General features: G+C 44.6%; 1 pseudogene; it reads left to right on the top strand.

Annotated features, from left to right (window-relative positions):
- The first annotated feature begins 7961 nt into the window (after positions 1-7961).
- Positions 7962-8926, top strand: LOC146805331 (transmembrane and ubiquitin-like domain-containing protein 2; annotated as a pseudogene).
- The last annotated feature ends 590 nt before the right edge of the window (positions 8927-9516 follow it).

Below are 9516 nucleotides of genomic sequence, written 5' to 3'. Positions count from 1 at the left end.
CCCTGAGGCAGGCACCTATCAGAGTAGGAATAGTAATTTTACTCCCATCACCAGCCAACACTTTCCCTGAGGCTAGCACCGGTTGGAGTTTGAATAGTAAATGTGCCCCCACCACCATTCAGCACTTTCCCTGAGGCTAGCACCCGTCAGAGTAGGAATAGTAAATTTGCCCCAACCACCATCCACCACTTTCCCTGAGGCAAGCACCTGTCGGAGTAGGAATAGTAAATTTGCCCCCACCACATCCAACACTTTCCCTGAGGCAGGCACCTATTAGAGTAGGAATAGTAATGTTGCTCCCATCACCATCCAACACTTTCCCTGAGGCTAGCACCGGTCGGAGTTTGAATAGTAAATGTGCCCCTACCACCATCCAGCACTTTCCCTGAGGCTAGCACCCGTCGGAGTAGGAATAGTACATTTGCCCCACCACCATCCAGCACTTTCCCTGAGGCAAGCACAGGTCGGAGTAGGAATAGTAATTTTGCCCCCACCACCATCCAGCACTTTTTCTGAGGTGAGCAGCTGTCAGAGTAGGAATAGTAAATTTGCTCCCACCACTATCCAACACTTTTCCTGAGGCTAGCACCTGTCGGAGTTCGAATAGTTAATTTGCCCCACCACCATCCAGCAGTTTCCCTGAGGCAAGCACAGGTCGGAGTAGAAATAGTAAATTTGCCCCCACCACCATCCAACACTTTCCCTGAGGCAAGTACCGGTCGGAGTAGGAATAGTAAATTTGCCTGCACCACCATCCAGCACTTTCCCTGAGACAAGCACAGGTCTTCTGGGTCGATTGGGATGGCGGAAGAACCTTGCTGGTGGTGGCCGTCCTTCCGCAATCTTACAGGATTTTCCTCCCACCCAATTAGGATGGCGGTGGGTACCGCGGCAGAGGGGAAGTTCGGCTGCCGCTTTTCCGTCAATAGCAATCGTCACGATTGCCCGGCGGAGAGGTCAGCATGCTCACAATGGCAGCAGGGCTTAGCAGGCTCTGCCGGCACAATTAGGATGCCGGCGGAAGCCAGCCTTTCCGTGGCGGCTGAACTGCGGAGGATGGCTGGAGACTGGCGGAGGATGTCTTCAGGGCCTGTTGCGGGCCCCCCCTTGTGTTGGGGGGAAGTGTGGGCACACAGGGGGTACCCATGGTATCACCCTACATTTCACTGCACCAAGTGGCAGGCACAGTGTAGTGCCTGCCACGTAGTGCAGTGAAATGCACAACATGCTCATTTCAACATCGCGGCGGTGCTGCTGTCAGCAGCCACCACCGTAATGTTAAAGGTGCGGAAGCCGACCGCAGCGATGGTGGTCCCATCATAATTGAATGGGCAGGACCGCCGCACGCATGGCGGTCAGACCCAATCACTGCTACGGTGGCGGGCGGATCAAATCCGCCCGCCATCCTAATGAGCCCCTTAGTAGAATAGTATATTTGCCCTGCCATTATCCAACTGTGTCCCTCATCCTGTTTCCTGAATTATTAAAAATATGAAGTAGTTAAATGAGTAATATATAAAAAACAATTCTGATCTTTGTCTGCTAATGTTTAATTTCTGGGACTAATTCATTTAAAATAAAAAAAAATTACTTTCAGATTAGTGTTAACATTTTACTTACATTGGAATTTTGTGACGTTTTTTTTTCTTCCTGCTAGGTATTTGGTGTTGATGTATGTCCAAAATTTGTCCATATCAAAAGTTAAAATGTAATTTAATTTTTTATCTATCTTATGGGTTTTTTACGTTATTGTACATTGTTTTTGTTTAATCACTCACTTACTTTTTAATGTTAAGATATTTACTCGAATATCTGCTTTTGATTGCTGGATGGTTTTCAAAATGTGTAATTCCTGTAAATTAATGTAAAATTATACTGTGATTATTTGCGATTTATGTGTTAATATTTTGATGCTTTTTTTTTATAATCATACACTTACTTTGGTCTATATATGGCAGTGTTCAACTTGAGAAACAGCAATAATCCACCCGCAGCTCCAGCTGTGTGTTTTCACCTTGAAAGCCAGTTAACCATTGAGCACGAAATGGTGGTCGGCTTCTATTACACTTCTTTTGAGGGTAAACAATAATTTAAAAGAAAATATGTATTGGAAACAGTATTTTCATGCGATTCACAACCTGACAGAATGTATATTTATTTTTTCATGTGTAAAATGTTCGTTTATACATTCCTTCTCAGAATGTGCACCATTTTGTGTAGTTGCTGGCACAGGGAGTACAATAAAAATAGGACTTACGTTTTGTGTTCTTCGAAGAAGATTGCATGTTTAATGTATTTTTGGCTCTTAGAGTAGTGTTTGTTTTTTGTATAATGTTGAAAATGAATGCTTCTTTTCTCCGTCTTTTTGATACCCAGGTATTAATACACTCCCCCACCCAAAACCCCTATTTCCCTTGCATCCTGTACCAGGGGTAGATTACAAAAAAAAAATGTTTTACATTAAAAAATAGTATGCATAGTAATAGTTTTAATGTATCTCAATTTACATGCATTGTAATGGTATGCGTTGTAAAAACATGCGATGTAATGGTATTTGCGTTGTACAAACTGCGATATAAAAGCATGTGTTGTAATGGTATGTGCTGTAACATCATATATTCAGTTTTATCACACTAAACCCAATTTACTTTATTTAGTAAATTTGGTTTAGCGTGAAAAACCTTGGGTGGTTGTATGGGAATGCCCATACTCCACCCTTGATACGTCCCCATGGTGCTAAGTAATGTAAAGCACCACCATGCGCTGCTTGGCATTACTTTTCTGTTATTTCCAGCGCTAAACAAGTTTAGCGCTGGAAAGTAAATTGAAAAAAAAAGGATTTGGGGCCGATTTGCATGACTTGTGTGACAAACACAGCGCAAAATCTTCATAACTCTCCCCCTTGTGTCTCCACTGAAGTCCTGGGGGCTTTAGAAGTGTATTCCAGTGGTTGTTTGGCCACAAGAAGACAGTTTGGAATCTTTTGAAAACCTTTCCTTCAGACCAGTGGGACTTAAAAACTTTTTGACTTCCAGATTTTTACTGGGGCCAATCTACTTGGTGTATCTGACCTGGGCTCCATTGGAGTTGGCCTGAAATTTCACCTTTGTCCCGATCTACCACGAACATTGTTTTTAGTTACAACTTTTTTTAAATCATATGTCCCGTTGCTGTTCTTGGCTTGTTGTCATTTTGTATAGAACATTTTCCTCTGTTTTTCTAATTTGGTTTGAGATTTCTATTTCTTGCTTTTTTTACTTTATTACTATTTTGGTTTATATAAATAGTTTACACACTGCCCTAAATTAATCTAGCCTGCTCCGTGCCATAGCTACTAAGGGATTGAGCTCGGGTTAATTTCCTGACTTAAAGGGTTCACCCTGACAAATAGTTGTGATTAATCCTTTAGGTGGGCAGTTGCCTGCAAATATAATAATACAATTTCTTAAAGTTAACGACTCCTAAAATTTGTCTAGTACATTGCTAAAAGTAGTTTTTCGGTTGTAAACTCCGAATCAGTGAGTCTATGACTGGAAAACTGATGTGTACATCTGCCACCAAGTTCCCTGGACAAGCAAGGGCAAAGAAGATGACATTTGCTCGTCTTTTGAGATAAGAACTAAGAAATGAGAAAGTTTATGCTGCCTTTATATTTATTTTTACCCTCACCCCTATTTGTTTTTGTTAAACCACACTTCAATTCACTGTGCCTCTATATTTTCATCTTAAGTTTAGTGTTTCTATCCTCATATTCTGTGCAGAACCGAGTTTTGTTAACTGAGTAGTATTAACACATTTTAAATGTAGATGGATGGCAAATATCGTAATAGGATTTTAAATTGTGCTCCACTAGAGTTGGATGAGGTATCAGGACAACTGTTCCAATGCATGGTACTAAATCATGCAGCTCTGCATTAATTAAGCAGTCACATTTGAATTAGACCTTGTAACTAGTGATGTACAGAAAGGCAAGCATCTTACATGTGAAAAACAAAATGAAAAACAATACACTTGTTAATGTAACACAAACACTAGGGGCCACAGACATCTTAACTTTTATCTTGAGGGTTTGTTAAATGTAATTACAATAATGAAATAATCAATTATTTGGAATACTAATTTACATCATGCATAGCAGTTTTATAGAAGAATCAGTGACTTTCTTGCTGACGTCCTGTGGCTAGGTGATCAGACCCAATTCACAATACGCACCAAAGCCCAACTTAGGAACACACATGGCTGTTTTAAGGGTGCAAATTGACTTTTGCAATTTACAAAAATGAATTTGCACTCTGTAGTAAAAGTTACTTTCCTTTGATGCCAATCTTTCGGTTCGATACTCTATATACCTGCAAATTGCTCGCACACACCTCCCCATGAATACACCCTACATATGTGGTGGGAACACCTCTTGGAAGAGAAAAAGATGATGTCTTTGCCCTGGTGGAATGGACCACGATGACCTCAGGCAGTTCCTTTTTGGCTAGGGCACAGCACATTTTAATGCAGATCATGATCCATCTGGACACTTCTGACTTGCTGTGCCCTTCCTACTGCCACTGTAGCCGACATGGTGCTGATGAAGGCGAGCATCTAAGGAGTAAGGTGTGACTTTGGTACTTTGATAGTGAACCCCAAAGATGACAGGATGATCGCTGCAGTATGGAGGTGGTTGACGACTGACTGGGGCATGCCCACTTTCAACAGCCAGTCATCGATGTAGGGGAAAAATGGCACCCCTAACCTCCAAAGTTGTGATGCCATCAACGCCAGCACTTTCGTGAAAACCCAAGGTGCATTAGTGAGACCAAAGGGGAGCACAGCAAGCTACAAATGCTCATTTCCAATACTGATAAGCCAACAGGAAGGGTATATGGAACTAGGCGTCCTGCAGGTCCAACGCCACCCTCCAGTCTCCAGAGTTGAGGGTAGACAAGACCTGTGCCAGGGTGAGTATTTTGAATTTCCGCTTCTGGAAGCCACTGATAAGGTGCAGATCTAGAATAGACCAAAGACCTCCGTCCTTCTTCGGCACCAGAAAATAGTGAGAATAATAACCATGTCCTTGTGCCGCTCAATCCCAAAGGGCATGAGAGTAGAGACCCAACAAGCAGCTGGTGTTAAAAGAGGGCAGGGCCAAGCTGGTAGAAGAAAATTAATTTGCCAAATGTTTCCACTTGCTTAAGTTCTCTATCATGGAGTGTCGTAGGAAAAGTTTTAGAAATTGAGCGGCTGGTAGAAGCCTGCACCACTAGCCTTTCTGGTGTAGGGTGCTGCAAAATAAAAGCCAGGTCACCTGGAGCAGGGTGATGCCGCCAAGCAATCTGTTGATTGATCGGTTGGCCGTAAAATGATTTGACCCAAGCCCCCATAAATTATCCATCAGCGCCTCACTTAAAGGAAGAAGAGGCTACAAAGAAGTCTGCACTGGTTGAAGGACCTCAGTCAAAACATTTGCCTTAACCTCCAAGGTGGAGAGCTGTAGGTCAAGAACTTGAGCAAATCACAATGGCTTACGAAATGGATTCCTCTGTGGCTGGTCCAGGGGAGAAAAAAAGACCAGTTCCCGGGGAGGTATTGAGACCACTTGCCTCCTTTAACTCCTCGCTCTAAATGCCCTCCTGGTAGGACTGAGCAAACTCATCACCCAGACCACAAAGTCGTAATCTGAATCTGTCTGAAAAAGGTAATGCAGAGAGTATCATCCCTGTGACAAAATAAATGGTGGAAATGGCACCTCTGGCCGATTAAGGCATGACTTTGGTCAAGGTCGGACCAGCGTCAACTCAGCATCGTAGAGAAAAATCAGGGCTGGCCCCTCCTGCACTGATGAAGTTGGCATTGGCATTGACATGCCCGGGGCAGGCGTGTGTGATGACTCCAGAAGTGGGGTCTGAACAAGAGCTGGTGGCAAGAAAGGCTGGGAGGGCAGCAGGTGCTGAGGGCAAACCCGCTGGCATTATCCCAGTTGGAAGGCCTCTCTGCTCCTTGGGGCTCGAATGCATACCAGAGGGAGTCAGTAAGGATCCAAAGAGTGAGGAGCACAGCTGCGTAGAACTCTTCAATCTGACGTGGTGCGGCTGATAGCTCTGGTAACTCGGTTGTGCCGCAAAAAGCTGCAGGATATATTCCTAAATTGGCCCACTTCAGGAGGGAGACCTTGCCTGCTCAGTAGAATGCGAGTGGCAAGAGGCAGCTGATTCTCACTTTGCTTTCTTGTGTCATGCAGTTGCTGCAGGCCTTGGAGTAGTGACTCGACCTCAGGTACCACAGGCACACCTGATGGGGATCCATCACAGAAGTTTGTTTGCAAATGTCCCCACAGGTCTTAGAACCTGTTGATTCTGAGATGAGGTCCCTTGCATAACAAAGAACGTTTTTTGAGGTTATGTCTCAGAGAGCCACAAAGAGAGCTCTGTATTTGTGTCTGGAAGCATGGAAAGAAACAAACTGATCCAGAGCAAGGGTGTTTCACCTATATACACTCTACACATCATTTCCAGAGCAGAAGAGCGTTAAGTGCTGAGCCGCAGTATGCCACTTTACCGCCACACCAAGGTACTGCTGAAATGTTTTCAGCTCCAGTCTGATGCCTGGGGAATATTCAAAAGGCGAGGAATCTGCGGATAGAACTTTGTATAACTAACTGCCTATAACTCTTCTGAGGCTTTTGTTGTTGCAGGTTTAGAGACCTAGCAATAGTCCCGCTGGCCTTGAATTTCTCCAAAGCTTTGTTTCTGAACAAACGGGCATTGTGAAAGGGGAGGTTCATCAGAGTGGCATGCACATCCATAGAAAAACATATGCAAAGCCAAGCATGATGACGCAGGGTGACAAGAGGACACTGTAGCCTGTGCAGCCAAATTGGCAGTATTGAGGCCTTATTGACAATGTGCCATAAGCATCCTGGCCATCTTTAATAACATTTCAGAAATGGGCTTTGTGGTCATCAGGGTCCACCAGTTGGGCTATGTCCCACAGTGTATGCTGGCATTTAGCCAAAAGGCAAGTAGCATTCAAATATTTCAATGACATACTGCCTGTGGAGAAATGTTCTTGCCCCAAGCCTCCAGGCACTTTTACTCTCCTTTCACTGGAGTGGATGAGTAAGTTCCCAAAGATTGTCCTGAATGCAGGAAGGTTGAATTACCAAGCTCTCGAGAGATGGATGGGTAGACAAGAAATGGGGGCCTCAGAGGCAAGGTGTTAGTGCCGTGCCACAAATCTATTTTCTGCAGGAGCAGAAGTGGGCTTTCCAATGCTGATAGGACCAGATCTAGTAAGGCTTCATTCAAAGGGAGCCATGGTTCAGAGGTTGGAGCAGTAGGCTGAAGAACTTGAGTAAACACATTCATTCTTTTTTTCAACCACCAAAGCTTTCCTAGCCACAGAGTGAAAAGATGTGAGCTTAGGAGGTGGCCCCCCTGAAGGGAACTCTTTCTCTATTTCAGGTGAGGAATCAAGACCATTCGCCAAAGTGACACCAGCAAAATCAACAGGTGAGTCAAGAGGACCCTGGTCCCAAATCCTGTCCATTCCCATATATATGGAGGGGGGATCCGAATTGGACGCAAAAAGATTATGGATAGTGTGCCCATATATGAAACCAGTCTCCTGGCAATGCAGTTTGTCCTCCAATATTCTTTGGACCTTTCTTCTGGGTCTAAGCTCTTACAAGAGGGGCATTTGCTCTGATTATGTAGGAGCCAGCATTGCCACCGGTGCTGCTAAACTCAGCACTAGCAGGGTCAGAGAAGGTTGGGGAGGTAGCATTGGCAGTCTCAGAGTGGACCATTTGCGACATCTGCAGAGGGAGCGCACATTTGGACTCGATGACGTCTGACTGTGCTGTGTTGCTGTTGAAGGTCCGCGCAGTTCCGAGAAGGGTAGCCATGGAGGAACCTGAGAGTGCTGTAGCATGAAGCCGGGACCAAAGTTTAACATCAATACTGATAGGAGACATGGAAGCCACCGACACCACCTTCATTAAGGGCTTGGGAGACGAGGTGACGGTAGCTGCTGGCCTGCTGGTATTCCTTCTGGCCTGCTGGTATTCCTTCTGGCTATAATCCTGGCATGGCTTTCCACCTACGTGGCAGACGGAAACCACCAGTTTCTGGGAACTATTATTGCTGTTGGACGTGGAGACTCCATGATAGGCCGGAGCCACGTGGGAAATGCTGTTGTTCAGGAACCCACAGAACCCCCACAGGCAGTGGACTTGCCTGAAGAGAAAGCTGAGGACGAAGGGGATGGTTCCTCAGCTATGGATCCTTAGAGCAGGGGACACCCTGAGGAGCACAGAGACACTGACGGGGGCTCAGATTCCTGTCTTGACAGTTTTCAAAATATCCAAGCAGTGCCCAAAAGATCCTCCTCTGAGCCTGTCGATGAAGACCAAATTCATCAAGAACTCCAGAAAAATACTGATGTTCCCCTAGAAACCAAATCTGTAGTCTTGGAATCTGGTCTTATTAAAGTAGGCTTCAAATTCTTGAATGACACAGAAGAGATTGCTTTGGTGAGGCCTGACGACACTGAAGCTCCTCTCAAAAGCAAATCATTTCCAGGCCAAGAGCACCAGCTTAAGCTGATATACCAGGGGCAGCTGCTTCAGGACCAGTCATGAACCCTGCGGTCCCTCAACGTCAATTACAACTGTGTGATCCACTGCCATGTCTCACCTATCAGCACTGTTTCACGCCTTGACAATGCAGCTGTGGTCACAAAACTGGCAGGGGTCACTCTCAACTTGGGCAACTTGATGCCCCCGATTTTTGTGGCAATGCTAGCAGTGATTTGGTACTTCAGTATCAACTACCGTCAGTTCTTCACTGCCCCAGCTACAGTCTCTCTTGTAGGTGTCACAGTCTTCTTCAGCTTCCTTGTATTTGGGATTATGGCCGATAAGCAGGAACAGAGTTAGGAGATAGGCTGTTTCCTTCTTTTGATCTGCTGGACAGTCTGGAATTGCTATTAAATTCCTATGGTATTGCCGATAGCTGATGAGGAGCATTGGCTCATGGGCTTCTGGGGCACAACCATTAGGTATGTATAGTATGTTGCACCTAGTCCATGCATAAAATCTAATCTGAGTAAGAATGAAAGTAGCATTGCTTAACACATCACTGCCTGTGAACCCTTCTCCTGATGTTGACAGTATGTCCAGTTCTTTCTCAAACTTGGACATAATTTATTTTAACAAATCTTGCTGTGCCACACCTCACACTATCTGAAAATCCTCTGGTATAGTTTATTAACATAACATTGTTCTTCGCCATTGCCAAATCTTTGGTGACTTCATTCTCCAACAGCGCTTAGGTGCACACTTAGCTTTTTTGTTGTTTTGCTGTGTGTGCTAAATCATTTTAAACATATATTTGTGGATCACAGAGACAGAATGAAAACTGCCTTGATCATTGGATGGGGAACGGGACTGAAGATGTTCTGCTACTTGCAGTACACAATATTATACTAGTTGCCATGAATCAATAGTGAAGTTTATTCTTACCATCA

Source organism: Triturus cristatus, chromosome 8, assembly GCF_964204655.1.
Source record: "Triturus cristatus chromosome 8, aTriCri1.1, whole genome shotgun sequence".
Taxonomy (NCBI): domain Eukaryota; kingdom Metazoa; phylum Chordata; class Amphibia; order Caudata; family Salamandridae; genus Triturus; species Triturus cristatus.
This window is presented reverse-complemented; position numbering and strand designations above follow the sequence as displayed.